Consider the following 21,493-nt stretch of genomic DNA (forward strand, 5'->3'; position numbering starts at 1 on the left):
TGGGCAGAGGGCAGTTTTGAAGGTCCCATGTGATTTTTATCACATTATTCATCTTGATAATAAAGTGAATGTGTTTTGTTAAAACTATGGGAAAGTAGAAGACCCAAATTAAAGTGCAGAGAGAATGTATTCTGTGAAACAGCTAACCTGCAACATGACATATCCTTGAGAGTTGCCAACAGTCCTTATTCTGGACATAGCATGTAGTATTAAATATTAAAATAGTTAAAATAATTATTTTTTTCTAGTATTTAACTTACTTCTGCATCATACAATATAACATGCAAAAACATTCTCCCGTTTGTGAATAGACGTAGATTTCATGGCATAGAAAAACAGCAAGCGAGAGGCACCACCAGGCTGTCCTAACTCAAGAAGTGTACCCACAGGCGTGGCTGCCTTCTGTGTGTGGAGCACTCGAGGGCTTTGCCTGTGAAAGGTCAGAGCCAGTCTCCCAAGTTTGTGAGGCGCAACCTTGTAGACTGCCTGCGTCCCTCATTAACTTCTCTCTCTACGTCTGCGTGGCATCTCAAGCACTGTGTCACCGCCGTTGTCTCTCCAACATGGCCTGTAGTGTCTCCCCTGTATCCAAAGTGACTGTAGTCCATCCAGGGACCAAATTAGAGTTGCTTCCATCTACAGGGCCAGATGCTGTAGGCACTTCTGTCTCTCTCTGGCTACTCATTTGGTTTTAGTCTTATGTAGGAGCAAAGCTCACGTCCTACTAGACAGGTAGTAGAGTTTTGTAATTCTTCCTCCTTCCAAACCTGTCTGCCTGTGAGCCAGACCTTTTGTGACAATGACATTATCTTGTCGCTCAAGAGTCTCAGATGTCCCCTTGCACCTCTCCCTTTTACACCTTTGCGACCATCCTAAATCATGCTAAGTTTTCCAGAAAGGTAACCCAATCCACAAAGTTTTGAGTATGATGCAATGTGGCTAAACCAGCATATGGGTTGAAATGCAGTTTTTCCCCACACCTCTTACATTTAGTTGTGCTGAACATGGAACTGATTCTTATAGAAGAAAAGAACCCAAGGGTGGAGGTAGGGATATGAAGCACAATATATTTTCAGAAAGAGCCAGAAGTGGCTTTGTCTTACTTGAAAAAGAGAAACACCTTCAATGTTTGTGTCAGCTGGGATGGTGGTTCATGCCTGTAACCTTCTCACTTAGGAGGATGTGAAAGGAAGATAGCTACACATATGGGACCAACCTGAGTTACAAGTGAAATCATTTTTGTTTAAAGCCATTTAAAACTATTCAGTTTGTATCGTTCTTAAATTTTAATAAACTCTTTTCTGAAGTCTAATGTAAAATGGAAAGGTGGAGTGGGAGCCTTTGGGCAAAATGATGGTTTTTGTTTTTGAGAAGCGTCTTAGTACGTAGTCCACACTGGTCTTGAACTTGATTCTCCTGTCTTCATGTCGTATATCTCAGGATCACAGATATTTGACATTTGCTTAATCTGAAGTCTCCTTGTTGGTCTGCTGTGTCTGTCTCTAGGGCTGTCCCAGTGAATGCAGCCAGAATGATTATACATCTGTCAACTCAAATAGATGTGTTGGAGGCTGAGAATTGAGAAAGGTCTTTCATAAATTTGTGGTAGTGAGAAAAAAAATAGACACACAAATGTTCTGAAAGTGCTTTCAGGGTTTTTTTTTTTAAATCAGGATAGAGATTTTTTGTTGGTTGTTTTAGAGCAGTTGAGATTCACAGCCAAATTGAGCAGAAGACACAGAATATCTCTCTTCACCTCTTCCTCCTCTTCCTTTTCTTCTTCTTTTTAGTTTTCTCAAGACAGTGTTTTTCTGTGTGATGTTGGCTGTCCTGGACCTGCTTTATAGACCAGGCTGCAAAGAGATTTGCCTGCCTCTGACTCCTCTAGTGCTGGGATGAAAAGCATGCACCACCACACCCAGCCTCTGTGTGCTTTTTGTGGTCACTCTTACATACCCATCCAGTTACCAACACCCGCAGCCCATTTTTTACATCGAAAGAAGCCAGTTTGACATGTCATGACCATCCAAAGTCCATGCTGTGTCAGGGTCACTTTGGCTGTTGTATTTTTTTTTTTTTTTTTTTTTGCCACAGGTCTATCTTTACACTCTTTCCATTCAACCACTGACCATTTTATTATGGCCTCAGTTTTTAATTCTTGGGGATGTCTCAGCTGAGACCCTACAATATGCTGCCCTTTTCAAAAAGCATATTTTTACTTATTGATGTACACTTACATGGCCTTCCTGCCTTTTCAACGGCCCAGTGGCTCATTTGTTTTTAGCAGTGAATAGTATCCCATTGTGTGGCTAAGCTATAGTTCATACATTCTCCTACTGTACATTTGATTCCTTTCTTGCCTGGTAGTTATGAACACAAGTGCTGTAAATATTCATGGGAGGACTTTTGTGCAGATGTACATTTTCAACTCATTTGAATAAATATGAAAAAAATAAAAAAAAAACCAAAACCAAAAAACCAAAAAGAAAAGCAGATTGCTGGGTCATTTGATGAGTTTCACCTTTCAGCTCCATGTTGTTACTATTGACAAGAAGGATGCCCCCAGGATATGAATTTTCTGCACAGACTCCAGGAAGCCTGCAGGATCTTCTTCATGTCAATATTCATTCCTGGAGTGCAGAGGACAACCTTGATAGTTATAGTTCAAAATAACTGAGAAGCAGGTGTTCAGAAACGAGGCAAAGCTGGCCTGGATTTCCAGTGAAGCTGTGATTCCACTAAGTATCTCACAGTGAAGAAAATTACCGTTGGTCAGGCCTGAATTGCTTCAACAACCTAAGTGTCTTTCTGAAGCTTAACATTTACAAATGAATTCTAGAATGTTTGCTATCCTGGTTTTTTAATCATTATATTCAGATGTGAAATGTAACAATATGTTATTTGCATAAGGCAGAGCTTTTGTATATGCAAGAAACAAACTTTCTTTTGAATGTGACCCCTTGAAGATTCATTGATTTTATTAAAGCTCTTTGAGATGAGTAATTTAAATACTTTTCTAAGAAATTTTGTAATTACCAAGCTCAGTAAAATCATTAACATTTCCTTCTGGCATCTGCTAAATCTGCAGCCATCTTGGATCCTGAGATGACTATATGGAATTTAGTAACAAACATGCAAAAATGCCTCAGAGGTCTTTCCAGAAGGAGGAAGTCTAGAGTGATTCTTACAGTTTCTGGATATTGTCATTCTTCTTTTCTTTTATCTTTCTATCCTCTTCAGAAAAAAAAAAAAAAGTACTTCGGAACAAATTGATTTTGTTAGATAGAGAACTAGTCATAGTCTAGCCTGAGGGAAGTGCATAACTTCAAGGTCAATAATGACCAAGACAGTCATCTAATTCTACTGAAACAAAAGCGAAATTGTACACTGAACAAAATCATCGCAGAGACTACTTTAGGTATATTTGTACTTCTATTTTATCCTCTATGACACAGTAATCTACTAAAGTTCCTCTCTCGATTTTTCTCTTTGCAGTTTGGAAGAACAGATTTGGCAATGACTGTGTTCATTTATAAAAGCATCCCAAACAAAATTGAACCCCAAGGCTGATAAACCATAAAGATGCTGATCAGATCTGAGCAGAATGGACCATGCTTTGGGGCTTGCTCAGCTGAAGATGGTTCTGGAAGACTGATGGCTTTATCTACACAATTACAAGCTCTATAGCTCTGTCAGATGAATGGAAGCTCATGAAAAATGGGGATGGCCCTTTATTAACTAAAGGAATGCATTTTGTAAAATGCTTTTGGGGATTCAGTAATTTTTGGAGGTAATTAAATTCCATCCATTCTTCAGCATAGATCATAATCAAGTAATCTTATAAGCAAAACCAATTCAATAAGATATGCACAAGATAGTTCTACAAAACAAAGAATAATTGATTTTTGATGGGGAAAATGAAAAGAGATGAGCCTTGTCAAATTTATTCAATGTTTCTCCACACCAGTGGAAGTGATAATCAATGAGCAAATTGGAATGTATTCTTTCTGGAATGAAAGAGAGAGAGAGAGAGAGAGACACAGAGAGACAGAGAGAAAGAGAGTGAGAGTGAGGGGAGAAGAGACTGGAAGGTTTTTCAACTTAACATTTTTTTTTTCTTTTCTTGTACAAGTGGAGTAAGCTAAGGTATTACAGTAAAAACAAATTGGTCCTCAATAAGAGAGTAACACATATTTATAAAGGGAGGTGTTAGTCTATGAGAGAGCTTGAGTGGGTTTCCTCTTGGGCACTATGTTCTAGAAAACTCCATGAACTTTTAGACTCATTATATTACTTCATTTCATTTATTTTATTTTAAATGGTTTTGCCTTTTGTGAACAGGATCCCTTTTTATTAGAGCTTGTACTTAGGCTACTGGAAATGCTTCACACCAGATTAAAATTTAGTTAGTTGAACAAACACAGAAGTATCTGGAGTTTCCTAAATTCTGCAGGTTTTACTTCACAACCCTCCCATTGAAGCTGGGGGAGTGGCCCCGCTGACCCTTTCTGCTTTTAGCTGCTCCGTGAAGACATTTCATGCTCAGCTCATCCGTAGTCACAGTAGACGTCTACTGGCTTATGCTGACTTTATGTCATCATCACGCTACCTTGAATTCCTACTTATGCAGGTAAACTTGAATAATAACAACTCCTTGCCAGTCTGGTGGTATACGACAATCAAGTATTTGATAGGTGAGGCAGAAGAGTTGCTGTAATTAAGGTCAGTGTGGGCTAAACAGGGAATCTGAGCAAGTCTGAGGTAACTAACCACCAACCAACCAACCAACCAACCAACCAACCAACCAACCAACCAACCAGAGAAAACCTACTTTTTTATAGTAATAAAAAATAATGATCTATGATCATTCAAGGACTCTAAACACCAAAATCACCAAACTTTGGTGGTCTCAAAAATTGTTTGAATTTTTAAAAATATAAAATGAGATATATTGTAGGGCACGTCAGAAAGCTGACTTTTTGAGAGAATAAATTGATTTGGAGAAGTACAAAGTTAATTTGCACTTCAATTTCAGAAGAAGAATATCTAGAAAAGTTGGGTTTCAAATATATTAAGGATTCTGGCACAAATATGAAAAGGGATGCTTACATCCACTGTGAACATTTGATGTTAAACACAGTCCTAAGGGTGAATCATTGATCTATCGCTTTCCAGAAAGGGCCCTAGGGAGCCGAAATGCTCTCAAGCGTTCTACTTTGCACTCTTATACAGCGATCTGGAAGAATGAACGGTAATATGAATTTTAAAACTCTTAGATTTGTGTCGCACCGCAGTGCCTAGAGTGCTACAATTTAGCTTCCGGCTGGTTCACTATCTCATTTCTGGCCTTTCCTCTTGCACACGAAATGAAATCTCAGGTGCTCAGGTGCATGTGTGGAAATGGCGGCCTGCATCCTCCCTGTATCTCTCGCTCTCAACTATTTCTTTTAGTACTGTCAGGAACAAAGAATTACAATAAATCTGTAGTTGAGATTTGAATTTTGTGGTAGGAAGATGGATGCCATTTTTCCCATTGAAAGTAACATCCTAATCCATTGTATCTTTGAATCTGTTGTATCACCTGACATGGTGAAGAGAAATGTAAAGTTGCCATTCGCAAATAAGATTGCTCATTACTGACCTCAGAATAAGGGAAGGGCCCCATATTATCCAAGTAGACAGGTCTCATCACAGAGACAATTAACTAGGAAGAAGGAGGCAATGGAGAACAAAGCAGTCTCAGAAAGCTCTTAAGCCAGCACATGTGGCTTTGAAGCTATGAGAAAGCATGAAAGTTTGGCACATGTGACAGCATGGATGGTTCTGGAGGTCAATATGTAGTGACGCAGCTCTGATTCAGAGAAACAAGTACCGCATGATCATCTTCTTATGCAGAGTTGAAGAGAGTTGGTCCTATGGAAGTCGAGAGTAGAATGTGAGTTTTCAGAAACTAGGTAGGGTAGAGGCAAGAAAGATGGCAAGAAGTGGTTCAATGGGTATGGTGCTGTGATTACAAGAAAAATAAGTTCTGGCAAATATGGAGACAATGAGAACTTCATCATCTATCAAAGCAGAAGTGTTCAAGTGGAGCCGACACAAGGAAAAGGGAAACTGAAGGTGCATATGCTAACAGCCCTGCTTTGATCATGATTCAGAATATATGAATCAATACTTGCTTTGCACTCCACAAATATGTAAAATGTTGTGTCAGTTCAGAAATTAAATTAATTAAAAAAAACACATATGGAGAATCTTCAAGCCAACCACCTAAATAGCAGAAGAGGCTGAGACACTGATCTTTCACTCCCATGTCTAGAAAGGATGGTCAAGTCCACAGAATTCTTCCTTTCTGTGTTTGAAGACTTCCAGATACTCAGGATTTAAGACATGACGGCAGTTTGTTCCATTGGCACAGGAACACTGGCAGTGCACGCCATGCTTCTGAAAGCCCAAGATGTTCCTAAAAGCTTAGAGGAATGCAGAATGTGTTAGGGCCTTACGTGGCATTCATTAAAATGTAAATTCACAATTAGGATCAAATGTCAGCTACTAGGTAGACATTATGTTCTGATGTATGTTATGTTGAGAAAGTATATTTACACATGCAGTTGTAAACCTGTGTACCTGGCATTGATTTAGCTGATGGACACATTAATTACATTGTTTATGGGGGTTGTTTCTTAATAAATTCTGACTTAAACACATCTGCTTACTTTACACGCAATAGCTTGCATTTGTGATCCTTGGTGAGATGTGAGACTAGAGGGAGCACTCAGGAGTGGTTTTCCTTTCCTTTCTTGTTTTTAATGAAAAAAAAAAAAAAGAAATATCATTTCCATCTAATCTGAATCACGATTGAAGAAGTCACCTGGAGTTTGTAATGAATATGTTCTGTAGTTTATTAATTAGAAGGCTATGTTCCTGAAGAATGTTCATTCTCCCCGAAACCTTGCTGTTAAATCACACTTCCCTATGAGTCTGTATGAGTTTACTCGTAGATTCAATTATATTTAGAGCTGTTAGAAGAGAAAAGTAAAAAATATCCATATAACTTCCAGGTTCTGCTTCATCAGTTTTAGGAGAGCAGTGAAAAAAATATAAAATTCAGACAAAAAAAAAAAAAAAAAAAAAAAAAGGAAAACAAAGAGATCAAACAGATATTAGAATCTAAATCTCTTTTGATCTTCAGTGTAAAATTAGATGAATTGAGTTTCTCCAACAGATTTTCTCCAAACACTGGCAACTTTCTTTCCCCTCCCTCTCACTTTCTTTTCCTTCCTTCCTTTTTTTTTTTAATGTGAAGTTCTCTAGTAGCAAAGCATAATGGGGCCCCCGACATCACCGTATGGAGAGGGCTGTCTAGTCTATTTTTAAAGTCTCCGGGGAAGGACGTGTACAACTTCCTTGTGAGGCTCCGACTCTGTACCTGGCAATCTTCCCCTCCCCAGGTCCCCAGGCTGGCCTTCCTCCCTTGCTTAAGAATTTATTATAGATCAAATTATTTTAGGGTTCTGAATATATTGTTATATTTAAACGATACATTGCCCCAAAGGGGCTCAATTAAAAGAGTGCAGGATGTCTGTGCAGAACGCACTGTCCTTAAAGACAGGTGTTCAATTAGTATGTGAGGGTGAGATTTGGGTGACAAACACAAGTTAGATCCTTCTGCACTGACATCTCCCGACAGTTTAGAAGCAAAGGGATGGAGGTTTACTCCCTATCTCTCTTTTTTTTTTTTTTTCTGGAGTTATGTGCTGTGATCTCAACTCAAAGTCCATGGAACAGAATCTTGGATATAGAAGGCACTCTTTAGACAGAGGTGATATTGCTGATGACCCACTTATGGGGGATAAGTAAGTTTCATGTCATTTTTAATGATGTAGAGCCTTTTTTTTAGGTACCACGAGGGCCTGATGCTGTTAAGAATTTTGAGGCTATGGTGACCAAAGCCACGACCTCAAACATGCTAGGAAAGTGCTCTGCCATTAAACCACATACTCATCACTCATGTCGACAGTTCTTAAGTTGGTATCTTTACTGTTTAGAAACTATTGCACAAAATTGTTGGGGAGATAATAGGGTTTATTGTTGCCTATAATCATGGTTGACATTCAGAAGGAGAAACCAATTTACATTTAAGGGTTTCATGTCTATTGTTCCATTTTACTATTATGCTGTCATTCCTTTTCAGGAGAAAAAGAAACTGCAATATAACTAAGAATGTCAATAATATTTGCACTCATATGTAATAATATCAGTGTAATATTATATTAACCTTCTAAACAAACGGTGAGGTTTTCTAACTTAAATAGTGAAAATATTAAATTATATACTTGTGTTAATTATTTTGTTATTTGATTAATTTGATGTTGGGTAGAAATATACTCCTTGCATCTCTGAGGCACTTAAAAACGAGTTGTTACTTTTTTGTCAATAGAAATACTAATTTAATCTTTTATGTGTTTCATCTTCTTCCTTAGAATGAAAAAAAATGAAATAATTATCCCACAGAGCTTCTCTCGCTCTCTCTAAAGGTGAAAGGAAAACTCATTATCAAGAGATGCTTATTTTGTCTTAGATATCTTTTCGTGTGTGTGCGCATCTTTCTCCTTGTCTCTGTCTCTGTCTCTCTGTCTCTTTTTCCCTATGTGTGTCTATGTTGGGATTATGTTACCTATATTATACTACTACATACTGAAGTCACCTGTCTCAGTTGATGATTAATCAAACAGAGAACAAGAGATCATCTTAATTTTGCTTTCCCACCAGGTAGCATCAGAACCTAGTCCCAGCTTCCCCGATTTTGAAACATTTTATTTTGATTATTTTATTTTTAATCACACTGCTAATTTTCATCGCAGCTCTCTTATCAGGCGCTGTCTTTTTTTGTGGTAGGATGAGGTTCCAGAGCACATTATGTACACAGGGAAGACATCCTTCATAATCTTCATGAAGATTAAAATGAGTTAAAATAATTTTAACTTTGTTTGTGTTGTGTTTAAAACAAATAGACACAAAGACTAAGGACCCGGAACAAAGAACTCTAACTTGCTTTGGGAAACATCATGAAAATGTGTGTGAGAAGGACGTATGGCTGGTTTTCTCCGAGGTGAGCAGAAACAAACCTGCTGCTGTTGACACGGCGTAAAAGCATCTTGAGGGAAGTGGTGTAAACACCGTTTCCTAACAGAAAAGTGGCTTTTAAATGTTGGGGTTAGAAAACCTGCTCAACATTTTTAACTGCTCTAGCTTTAATTCATAATTACAAGCTTATTCCAATCTCTGCATAATGAAACCACATTTTAGACCAACAGCTGTTATCTACTTTTGCTCGTAGCCTTGGGGTATGAATATTTTAATATTCATTTTCTATGTGCAGATAAACTAAATACTTCCTACTGGAAGTCTATCAAATTAATCACAAAAAAATCTTAGTTGTTGTTCTTTCTTCCATGTAACTCATTTTTAAAACATTGCTCACTTTATTTTCCACATTCCAGAAAGGAGAACATGAGGGCTGGGCATGCTGGTGACTAGATGGGAGTGAAGATGAAAGCAGCCATGTTTTAGCGACCTGCCTTCAGTCTATTTCCATTTTAGGCAAAGTCAGCTCCAGGCTTAGTATTTTGCTAGTGGCAATGTTTTAATAGCTCTTTTTTCTTTCCTATCTTCCTTCTTTCTTTTTTTTTTCTTTCTCTTTCTTTTTTGTTGGAAGGCTGTGATTTTCACTTATGTAAGTGGTATTAGGTTCTCATATACAGATGATATGGCTTAAAGGTAAATTATTTACTCTGATCTTCCAAGCACAATGGCACAAATATCACTATGACATGACATAAAACACATGGGGAAATTTCTTTGTGGATAGCAATGAATGGAAAGAAAATGAAAGTTCTGTAGTCCAGTAAGATCTAACAGTGTTTACTGAGAAATAGACAGGGAGGCAACAGAAACCCTCTCAAATTAAATGTAAACAGGTGAGTTTGTCACTAAGATTTATGGATATCAGTACCAGGCAGGGTCCACATGGATTCCTTACTTTATAGGGATGCTATGGAAAGAAGACTAACTTTACTCAACAGAATAATACTATGTAAACAACATAACAATTGGCATTTTTTGTAAACAGTGATTAATGCAGAAATCTTCATGCAATAAGCAACAGTTCAAATGTCAATATTCATTATTAATCAATATAAACATCTAGACCTCTGGTAGGTCATGATTAATTTTCTCATTGATATCAATGAGATCAAAGTCTCATGGAATATTTAGACATGCTTCATAGACCTGAGCCTGATGAAAAAAGCAATGATCGAAAAAAAAAATGTATGTGCATAAAATGATCAACACAGTGTTTTCTGGTTATGAGAGTCAGATTTCTTTTTTTAATTTTAATTTTTTAAATTTATTCATTATATATTCAAATGGAAGCCTCCTCCCTCAACTCCTCCCAGTCCCACCTTCCTTTCCTCTTTCCCTCTATTCCCTTCCCCTAGTTCACTAAAAGGGAGAATTTTCCTCCTCTGCCATCTGCCCCTAGCTTATCAAGTCTCACCAGGACTGCCTGGATCCTCTTCCTCTGTGGCCTGGTAAAGCCGCATCACCAGGGGCAAGTGATCAAAGAGCAGGTAACCCAGTTCATGACGGAGGCAGCCCCTGCTCCCCTTACTCAGACACCCACCTGGAGATTGAGCTGCAAATAGGTTTCATCTGAGCAGGGTGGAGGTCTATGCATGGTCCTTGGTGGGTCAGATTTCTACAAAGGCCATTCTGGCCTCAGTGAACACACTTGTGACCACATATGGCAGAATCTTTTTCTTTGACTATGTTCTTCTCGGTTTCAGTGAGAGCAAAACACAGCACCACCGAGGACCTGGGTTTGAAAGCAGACAGAAACATCCAATTCTTTTCACTGCCAGTGACAGCTGAAACAGTCATGCTCATCTCTTCTTTGTCAGTTCTCCACCCTTTCGGACCTTCCCTTTTGTTTCTATACTTCTTTTGACTTAGGACATTACATTTGCTATTGGGGAAGTCCCATATACCTTAAAATTATTTTTCATCTTACTTTTCCTTTTTCCTCACGTATTTTTATAAAATGTTTTCACTGAAATGGAATCGCATCACTTTCTCTCTTGCTTTTCCTCTGTCTTGCTCTTTCCAGTTACCCCTTTGAACTCCTCCCTCCTTAAGTTGATAGCTTCTTTATTATTATTATTGTAACATACTTGTGTACATGCATGCATGTATTCACAGACATATCTAAATATGACCCACTGGTCTGCTTCTGTGTTTATGTGTACATAATTTTAGTTGCCCTCAGGTCTTCGTAAACTCTTGATTTTCCAATGGAGTTCCAAGCCTCCATTGTCACATTTGGTCTTTCTGTAGTGATGGCAACCTTCTCCATTTCTTACCTTTCAGAGTCTGTTCCTTCCAGTGCTGTTTTTATGTTGTCTTTAAATTCTAACTGCTACCCAGGGCTGTTCTCTGTGTATGACTTTTATAATCCTGAGAATATTTCGTAGTGTTTAGTATCAACTTCAGTATCAACTCTATGTCTAGCACTCTGTATGGCCTTATTCATTGATTTGTTAGAATCTTCTAAGAAGTCCCTACATGATGTTTCTATTCTTGAGTTACACATGATTTTAAACAGAGAATTCTCAATAGAAGAATATCGAATGGCAGAGAAACACTTAAAGAAATGATCAACATCCTTAGTCATCATGGAAATGCAAATCAGAACAACCCTGAGATTTCACCTTATACCTATCAGAATGGCTAAGATCAAAAACTCAAGTGGTAACACATGCTGGAGAAAGATGTAGAGAAAGGAGAACCCTCCCCCATTGCTGGTGGGAATGTAAACTTGTACAACCACTTTGGAAATCAATCTGGTGCTTTCTCATACAGTTAGGAATAGTGCTACCTCAAGATCCAGCTATATCACTCCTGGGCATATATTCAAAAGATGCTCAACCATACAACAAGGACATCTTCTTGACTATATTCACAACAGCTTTATTTGTAATAGCCAGAATCTGGAAACAACCTAGATGCCCCTCAATGGAGGAATGAGTTCAGAAATTGTGGCACATTTACACAATGGAATACTACTCACCAATTAAAAACAAGGAAATCATGAATTTTGCAGGCAAATGGTGGGAACTAGAAAAGATCATCCTGGGTGAGGTATCCCGGAAGCAGAAAGACACATATGGTATATACTCACTTATAAGTGGATATTAGCGATATAATATAGGATAATCATACTAAAATCTCTGCACCTAAAGAAGCTAAGCAAGAAGGCGGACCCTGGGTCAGATGCTCAATCTTCATTCAGAAAGGCAAATGGGATAGATATTGGAAGAGGGTGAAACAAGGAACAAGACAGGAGCCTACCACAGAGGGACTCTGAAAGACTCTACCAAGATATTTTAAATTTATAAAAAAAAAAAATTTGTGTGTGTAAATATCTGGAAACTCACATAGACTTTACAGAAAGTTTTCTCATTTATTACATATATTATTTGAGACTCACAAGTTATAGTATGTTCTGCTATCACTGTTACAAACTGGGAAACGGAGGCTTGCAATGATCCAGCCCATAGCTGCCAAGAGTTAACTGAGTTAGAAATGGGAGGGAAGCTCGTTGACTCAATTTGGCCCATTAAGAAAATCACATATCTGGTAGAGACAACATCAGTTTGCTTCATTGGTGTGATTCTGGGTCTATCAACTGTGCTCCAGGGAAGGTCCCATGCTTGGTAATAGTTAGTCAAATAGAATCCCATGTTTTATTTCTCTGTATTTCAAGAGAGAGAGTAAACAAGAAGGTAGTAGGGAGGTGGAGGAGGATCTGGAAGTTAGGAAGAGGGAGGAATGTGATTAAATAAAATCACCTCTGTTCTTACACTCTGCCAGTTTGCTTTTGTGGTTTCTGGTTCTGTGGCAATCAACAATGTACTAGGTCAGATAGATTTTTGTGAAGTTAAAATAAAAATTTCCATAATTTTTCTTTTAAAAAATTTTTATTCTCTTTAAATTTATTTACTTTATAACCCAAGGGTGCCTCCTTTCTCATCTTCCAGTTTCTCCTCCCTCTCTTTCTTTCTTCTCCCATTCCTTACCCCCCAGAAAAAGGGAGCTCCCCTTCCGTAGTATCAACCCTCCCCAGAACATTAAGTCACATCTGGACTGAAGCCAGGCCAGGCAGCACTGTTATGGGGACGTAATCCAAAAGCAGGCAATAGAGTCCATGTTAGAAACAGCACCCCTCTCTCACTCGCCAGGGGACCCACATGCAGATTAAGCTGCCCATCAGCCATATATGTGCAGGCGACCTAGGTCCAGACCATGCATGTTCCTTAGTTGATGTCTCAGTCTCTGTAAGCCCCCATCAGTTTGGGTTAGTTGTTTTTGTTGGTCTTCTTGTGGGGTTCCTAAACCATTCCAGTCCTTCCATCTTTCCCCCAACAATTCCCCAAGACCCACAGAGCTCTGCCTCATCATGCTTTGGCTGCAAGTCTCAGCATCTGTCTCAATCTGTGCTGGGTGACAGTCAATCAAGTTAGCCTCCTGCTTGCAAGCATTGCCAGAGAGTCATTAATAGCGTCAGAGGCTGACTCTCTACCGTTGGGGGTAGGGTGTCAGGTTGGTCCTGTCACTGGTTGGAGATTTCCTCAATCTCTGTCATCTCTTTATCCCCACACTTGTTGTAGACAGAGTAATTTTTGGATCAAAGTTTTTTTGGGTGTGTTGTTGTTTCCCTCCCTCTGTTAGTCCTGCCTGGCTGGGAGGTGGTCACTTCAGTTTCCATGTTCCCCCAGGTAGGGTTCTCAGCTAGAGTCACACCCATATCCTCCCATTATCCTACACTGTGGTAGGCTTCCATCTTGACAAAGAGATGCCCCTCCCATCAGTTTCCCTACCAAAAGCAATCTACAGATTTAAAGCCATCCCCATCAAAATATCAACACAATTCTTTACAGACTTTGAAAGAACAATTCTAAACTTGATATAGAAAAACAAACAAACAAACAAAAAACCAGAATAGCCAAAACAATAAAAGAACTTCTGAAGTATATCCACCTGTGATCTCAAGCTATACTACAGATCAATAGTAATAAAAACTGCATGGTACTGGCACAGAAATAGTCTGGTTGATCAATGGAATCAACCTAAAGATCCATAATTTTTCTGATCATACATGTCTAGTTTGGTTACTTGACTCTTCAACATAACCACCCCCACTTTACTTAATAGCTTAATTAACATAGAGTCTCAAGCTTCTTCCCCTCCCCCATTTTTCTTGAGTCACTTTAACTATTCACTATCTGACTGAAATTCTAACTAGTCCATGAGTCTCAAAAAACAACAACAACAAAAATCCCTGCTTACTTGAGGACACTCTATTATTTAATTAACATGCATGCAGGTTTGTGCTTAGGTGAATGTTGGAATCATTTTTCAATGATTTTTTTCTCCTTTACCTTTTTAGACAGGGTATCACACTGAACATGAAACTGAAACTCAGCAATTTGGCTAGGCCCCCTGACTAGTGAGCTATTAGATCCTCCTGTCTGCCTCCTTGGTGCTAGGGTTACAAACATATATTACCATGCTTGGTGTTTAGGTGAGGCTAAGGATTATATAGCCATCATGTTTCCAAGCTTGTGTTTTGTTTAGGATTGTGGGTTATCTCTCACAGATAACGGGTTTTTAAGCTTCAAGTCTATGATCAGTCTCATGATGTAGACTATTAGCTGCCTAGCGGCTCTCCAAAATGATATTTCTGTGGCACCATTGAACTCAAAGATCAATCAGTATCTTATTCATGCCGTGAAAGAGCTTTCAGATGCTACAAAAGTTTTAAAGCTATGGTGGCAACTAAGTTTCCCAGATCTCACATTGTCTGATGCATCAAAATGGTAACATACATACAGGGAGCCCAAGCTCATCTGCTACCAACTCAACTTTTCAAGACACTAGCTTTCTGGGAAATATTGGTTGAAATTGAGATTTTTTTTTTAACTTTCTCAGTTTGGTGTAGTCAGCATTTGACTAGCACATTCAGTCCCACTGACACTTTCCCCTGTTCAATTATACTTTCCCTCATATTTTCACAGCAGTTAATTCACATCTTATGTACTACAAACAAGAGAGCTGATCCCAAGATCTCAGATGCTATTTAAGAAAGCATCTTAATCTTTAAACCTCAGCTTATATTCAGCTTCAGTGTACAATGGTGTGAAGCGGACCTGGGGCTTTTTTGAATCCTTATACACTTTTGCATTCAAAAGAAACAACAAGGTGGCTTCCAAAAAAAGGAGAAAAGCATTTTGAATTTATATTATACAACATGTAGCAAAAGAGGATTATGTTGAATGATGTAGGGTAAAGCAGCTTAACAATTCTATAACTACCCTTCTTAACTATTACAATCATTTTTCTTAATAATATACCACAAGAATAACTAATTCTCAAACCAAGACAATGGGAATTGGTCACCTTATCATAGGTGAAGTTGTCCTGGCTGGTCCTATAATGTTAAATTGCAAAGTTCATGTCCACAACTTACTGTTTCTGATCACGGCGAACAGTAGCATAAAAAAAAAATGCCACAGATTTGCATTTGAGAATGTACATATACTCATTGCATTAAGCATTTTTATAACTTTGTATTTCAAAATTTTATTTGAAAATCACATATTGAGATACTTTGTTATTATTTCTGTAGGGTTATCATAGTAACTGTTTAAAGGCTTTTTACTTCATGAAAATCGGTGGTGAGAATTCACTAGAACCCTAGTACCTGTTTCTCTCTCTCTCTCTCTCTCTCTCTCTCTCTCTCTCTCCTCCTCCTCCTTCTCTTCTTCTTTCAAGACAGGGTGTCTCTGTGTAGCCTTGGATGTCCTGGATTTTCTTTGTAGATCAGATTTGCCTCAAACTCAGAGAGATCCACCTGTTTCTGCTTTTCTTGGTGCTGGGATTACAGGCATGTAAGCACCTGACTAGTACCTCTCTTTCCTAAAAGTATCACAACCGTATGAGAATAGCATTGGTTTCCTTTCAGAAGTTTGGGGAAGGATTCAAGTTGTAGGATCTTAGTGACTGTGGAGGTCTATCCTGTTCCTCTTGAGCATTATTCTTAATTCCTTTTGTGCCATAATCTCCCTGATTAATGACTGACATCCACTAGGCAATGGCAGAGGAACTGAGGACTTGAAGATTAGTTGTGATGGTGGATAACAAAGAAACAGGATGGTTCCCTCACTCTGCCCAAAGTTTGGCCAGGAGTCTCAGTGTCTCCTTTGATTCCCTGGTGGGTAGAGTCTTTCAGAGGTCTTCTGTGGAAGGCTTCTGTCCTGTTCCCTGTCCTTTCCTACTTCCAATGTCTATCCTACTTGCCCTTCTGAATGAGGATTAAGCACCTTCCCTAGGGTCCTCCTTGCTGTTTAGCTTCTTTAGGGCTATAGATTTTAATATGTTTATCCTATATTGTATGGCTAATATCCACTTATAGGTGAGTATATATCATTTGTGTCTTCCTGCTTTTGGGTTACCTCACCCAGGATGATCTTTTCTAGTTCCCATTTGCCTGCAAATTTCATGATTTCCTTGTTTTTAATTGCTGGGTAGTATTCCATTGTGTTAATGCACCACAGTTTCTGTATTCCAGATTCTGGCTATTATAGAGCTGCTAGGAACATGGCTGAAAAAATGTCCTTATTGAATGTTGGAGCATATTTTGGGTATATGCCTAGGAGTGGTACAGCTGGATCTTGAGGTGGCACTATTCCCAATTTTCTGAGGAAGCTCAAGATTGATTTCCAAAGTGGTTGTACAAGTTTACATTCCTACCAGCAATGGAGGAAGGTTCCCCATTCTCTGCATCCTCTCCAGCATGCATCATCCTTTGAGTTTTTGATCTTAGCCATTCTGATGGGTGTGAGGTGAAATCTCAGGGTTGTTTTGATTTGCATTTCTCTAATGACAAAGGACGTTGATCATTTCTTTAAGTGTTTCTCTGCCATTTGATATTCCTCTGCTGAGAATTATCTGTTTAGCTCTGTATCTGATTTTTTAATTGGATTACTTGGTTTATTGGTGTTTAACTTCTTCAGTTCTTTATATATGGGAGATGAAAGGACAAGGGGGCAGGGAAGGACAGGAGCTCTACAAGGAGAACAACAGAGCCAAAAAGTCTGGGCCCGGGGGGGGGGGGGGCTACAGAGACGGTTACTCCAACTAAGGACCGTGCATGGAGAGGACCTAGACCCCCTGTCGAAAGGAAGCCCATTGGCTGCTCAGTTTCCAAGTGGGATTCCTGGTAAAGGATACAGGGGCTGTCTCTGATGTGAACTCAGTGGCAGGCTGTCTGATCACCTCCTCCTGGGGGGTGGAGCCTTGCCAGGCCACAGAGGAAGACAATGCAGCCAGCCTTGATAAGACCTTACAAGATAAAGTCAGAGAGAAGGGGAGGAGGTCCTCCACTATCAGGGGACTAGGAAAGGGCATAGGGGGACAAGACTGTGGGGGAAATGGGAGGAGACGGGGAAAGTAGCTGCAGCGAGGAAACAAAGTGAATAAATTGTAATAAATATATAAATAAAATTAAATTCATAAAAAAAGAAACAGGATGGTCATTAGGAAAGTGTAGGGATAAGAGATTCAGCATTGCAAAGCCTCCTGGGAAAAGAGAACTAAGTAATAGAGTGAGTCACTGCTGCAGATTTAAGGAGAATGAGTCAAAATCTAAAGTGAATGCCCACAATCAGGACTATGATAATAGTCAGAGGATCCATTTCCGTGAGGGTGCATGAATTCTTGACTTGTCTTTACCTGAACGGTATGGTTTTCTCAGCCTAGGGTTTAGACTCTTCAACCGTGGAAGTGGTGCTCTGCTCAGGCCTTAAGATCTGGGCTGCCTCCATTTCTTGTCCTCAGGCTATTATTTAAGTCCACTTCCCATGCTGAGAAGAGGTAGTAGGCTTCTTTCCAGAGTATCAGTTGAGGTTCCCGCTGACCTTATACAGCACCAGGTACATGTGTGAACGAGACAGCATGGAATGTCATTTCAGTCACCGTCTGTTCAGCTGACCGAACAACATACCATCTTAAAGTTGCCTATGTTAGAAGATTAGCACTAAAGAAGGAACTATCGATGTTTTGTAGAGTGTTTATGAGGCAGGGTCTCTTGGGAAGCCTTTGGGTGTTTAATACACATTCTTGAAGTGATTTGGAGAGACAGATTAGACAGGTTCTCTTTTTATTCTTTCTCGGTCATCTGTCTCTGTCTGCCTCTCATCTCCCTGTGTATGTCTCTGTCTCTCTGTCTCTGTCTTTCTGTCTCTGTCTCTCTGTCATGCTCTCTAGCCTTGAAGCAAGTAGGTTTACAACCACATGCTCCCACCGCCATGACTGCCTTGCCAAAACACAAAAGCAAAGAGGGAAAATCAGCCATGGACTGAAACTTACGAACCACACGATCCAAACAAAGCCCTCCTACTTTTAGGTTGATTATCTCAGACATTTTTGCAGAGTGATAAAAAGTTGGCTGACACACCTATAGTCTTTAGTCTCCCAGGTAGGCATCCGGGTAGTGTGGAAGATACAATGTGCTCTTGAAATATCCTTTCTGGAACTGTAACTCACAGAATTCAAGAATGTAACACTCAGTGGATATTTTATTTGTTAAGCAGGAAGTGGTATGTTTGTACATAGGTGAGGGTGTAAATAACCAGAAAACTGTTATCAGGCTCAAACATATCACTACACTATGGAATACGACCAGCCTCTCTTAAGCAATATTTATTATATGAGTGAGTATACGGCTATGTATCAGAAAGAATGGCTTGAGGTTTTGGAGAAAGGCAAACTCCCTTTGGATTACAGAACAACGATCCTAAGAACCATAATATAGTGTATTTTCCTTCTTTGCAAACAAACATGGAAATACTTTGCTGGTATGGGTGGATTTCTTTGATAGCACCCTGTGACTTTTGCACTTTAGATCACACACTTTGCTTTCCTAAACATGCTTGATAAGGGGAATTTTAAAATCAGTGGACTGCAGCTTGTGGCTGGGGTCTCTAGCTAGCTTCCCTGGCCAGCTTTGAACTCCTTTATTACTGCAAAGTTGAAAGAAATTGCTCAGCGTCTTACCAGTAAGGTCTTCTGCCAAATTTGACTTGTACATTTCTAAATCACTTACATATTTTAAAGGATTAAAATTAAAGATCAGATTAGAAACTTTCCTCTTAGCTTCAAAGAGAGAATCAAAACCTCCACTGAGCCTTAATGACAACCTTCTTTGCTGTTTGGAAAAAAATGGAAGGGAAAAAAAATCGCTTGGAGTATTTCTTTAGTTCTTACTACTTTCCTTTCCAACTCGTGTTGTTCTGAAGTAAACACGGGACTGTTGAGATAAACTGTGCTGTTTACCTTGGCTCTAGTCAAAGCTCCAGTGTTATTTCAGAAACTGATTCTCAATACTTTCTCGTTACTGAACTTGGCGTGGGCCCCATCCTAAGGAAGGCTGTTAATTTGACATGTTATGGCAGAATTAACTCTGTTGCCATAACAGTAACTTCTCGCTAATAAATTTCCCTCTCTGGAGATTTCAACACTTCAAAAGACGATACAGCATACCTTTTGCAAACCAGAAAATGATAAGGTTTCACTCAGGCCATTGAGCCAATGATTACTGCTGTACCCCAACATGTAATTACAGAGGCAGGTCGAGGGAGCTTTTAACACACTTGCTGGTGGCAGCCCAGAGTGTGGGGGAGAAAATGTCAAGCTGGGGTTGAGGTTCAAAGTTAGGAGCAGGTTTTTTAGCTCTGCAGCTGCTATAATTACACAGCCCTGTACACGGAGCCATTTATCTTCTGCCAACCTCGGTAATTAATTTTGTCTTCAGTCAGTGGAAGGGGGATTGATCTCCTCTTTATGAAGAAGTTTCTCACGCAAATGTTTTTCGGGGTTGAAACGTCGAATGGCTTTTCTCCTGTTTCGCAGGTATTTTACTGCAATCCGAGCTCATGATTCTTTGGCTCCATGAACAGCACAAGTCAGAACCAAGTTTATTGGTGACTTCCATTTTCGTCCTTGGATCAAAGATTTTTTTCGAAGTATATACTGGTTACAGATCTTCAATTATCGGTGAGCCTGTTTGCATGTAATGGAACTAGAGCCGCCCATGAAGGTGAGGGCGTGTTAACTCCGCCAAGCAGTGCGATATTGCAGGCTCACCTTTACTATTTAAATATTAAAAACTTAGGTGTATCAGAATTCTTTGACCAAACACATCCTGGAATGCTTGTCACTGATCAGCTCCACAGTCATCTCCAGAAAATGTGGGCTACGCCCTTCAACATTTTCTAGGTTGAAGTTATTCCCTTTGGTTTACTAGGAATGCCTTTGGATATCATAATATCTTTCCAGAGTTTGAAGATATCATACGATTTAAATATTTTTCTTTGCTTTTAAATTTGTGTGTCTGTTTGTGTGTACGTGCGTACATATGTAATTATGTGTTCAGGTACCCAGAAGCTCCATTGGAACTGGAGTTCCTGGAGGCTGTGGACAGCTGTGTGTGGGTATTGAGAACGGAAGCTCTGTCTTCTGCAAGAGTCACGAGCCAGGGTCATCTCTCTAGCCCCTCCTTTTTCTTTTCTCAATGAGGACGTTTTCATAAGATATGACAAAAACTTCAATGAACCAAAGCAGAATCTGTAGTTTGGTTTTTATGGCGATGTATGGACAGCAAGTAATTTCCACTTAATTGGCTTCTTGTGCCTTCAAAGCCTTTGCCAGTTTGTTCTGGTTGATGTTACAAAAGAGCATAGACTGAATCATTAGTGAACTATAAACAGTAGATATTGCTTCTTCATAGAGAGGCTGGGAGTTCAAACTCAATGGGTGAACATACTTGGTACCGGGTCAGGGATGCTTTCTCATTCTTACATCTTGCCTCTGGCTTTATCCTCAGGTATTGGAAGAGCCTCCTTGAGAACTATTTTACAAGGTCACATCCTGGTCACCTCGCAAAGATTCCATAAAGCCCCACAGTAGGTAAGACTTAAGTATATATATTTGTAAGGGTTTGGGGAGCATTAAATTAACATTTCAACTCCAGCAACTCATAAGGAATCACAATGGCTGAGCAAAACTATAGTTTACCAGTGAATTTATTCGAGGAAATTTAAGCACAATGTGTGATAGACAAAAATATGATTTTTGGGCTTGAAGTTCAAAGGGAATAAATGGGGGAAACCAGGAACTCAATGATAGTGAGAAGGTCAACGTGAGCAACCACCAAGTCTTACCATTTTCCTCCTAAAAGTTTCAGTTAATTTTCATGACTCCTATCTTCTCTAGAATTGTTTGTTTGGGCCCAGGAAGGAAAATATGCTTCCAAGCTGAATATGAAGCTCCAAATATATATATATATATATATATATATATATATATATATATATAT

The sequence above is a fragment of the Psammomys obesus genome, unplaced genomic scaffold (genome assembly GCF_907164565.1).
Source record: "Psammomys obesus unplaced genomic scaffold, mPsaObe1.curated_primary_1811, whole genome shotgun sequence".
NCBI lineage: Eukaryota > Metazoa > Chordata > Mammalia > Rodentia > Muridae > Psammomys > Psammomys obesus.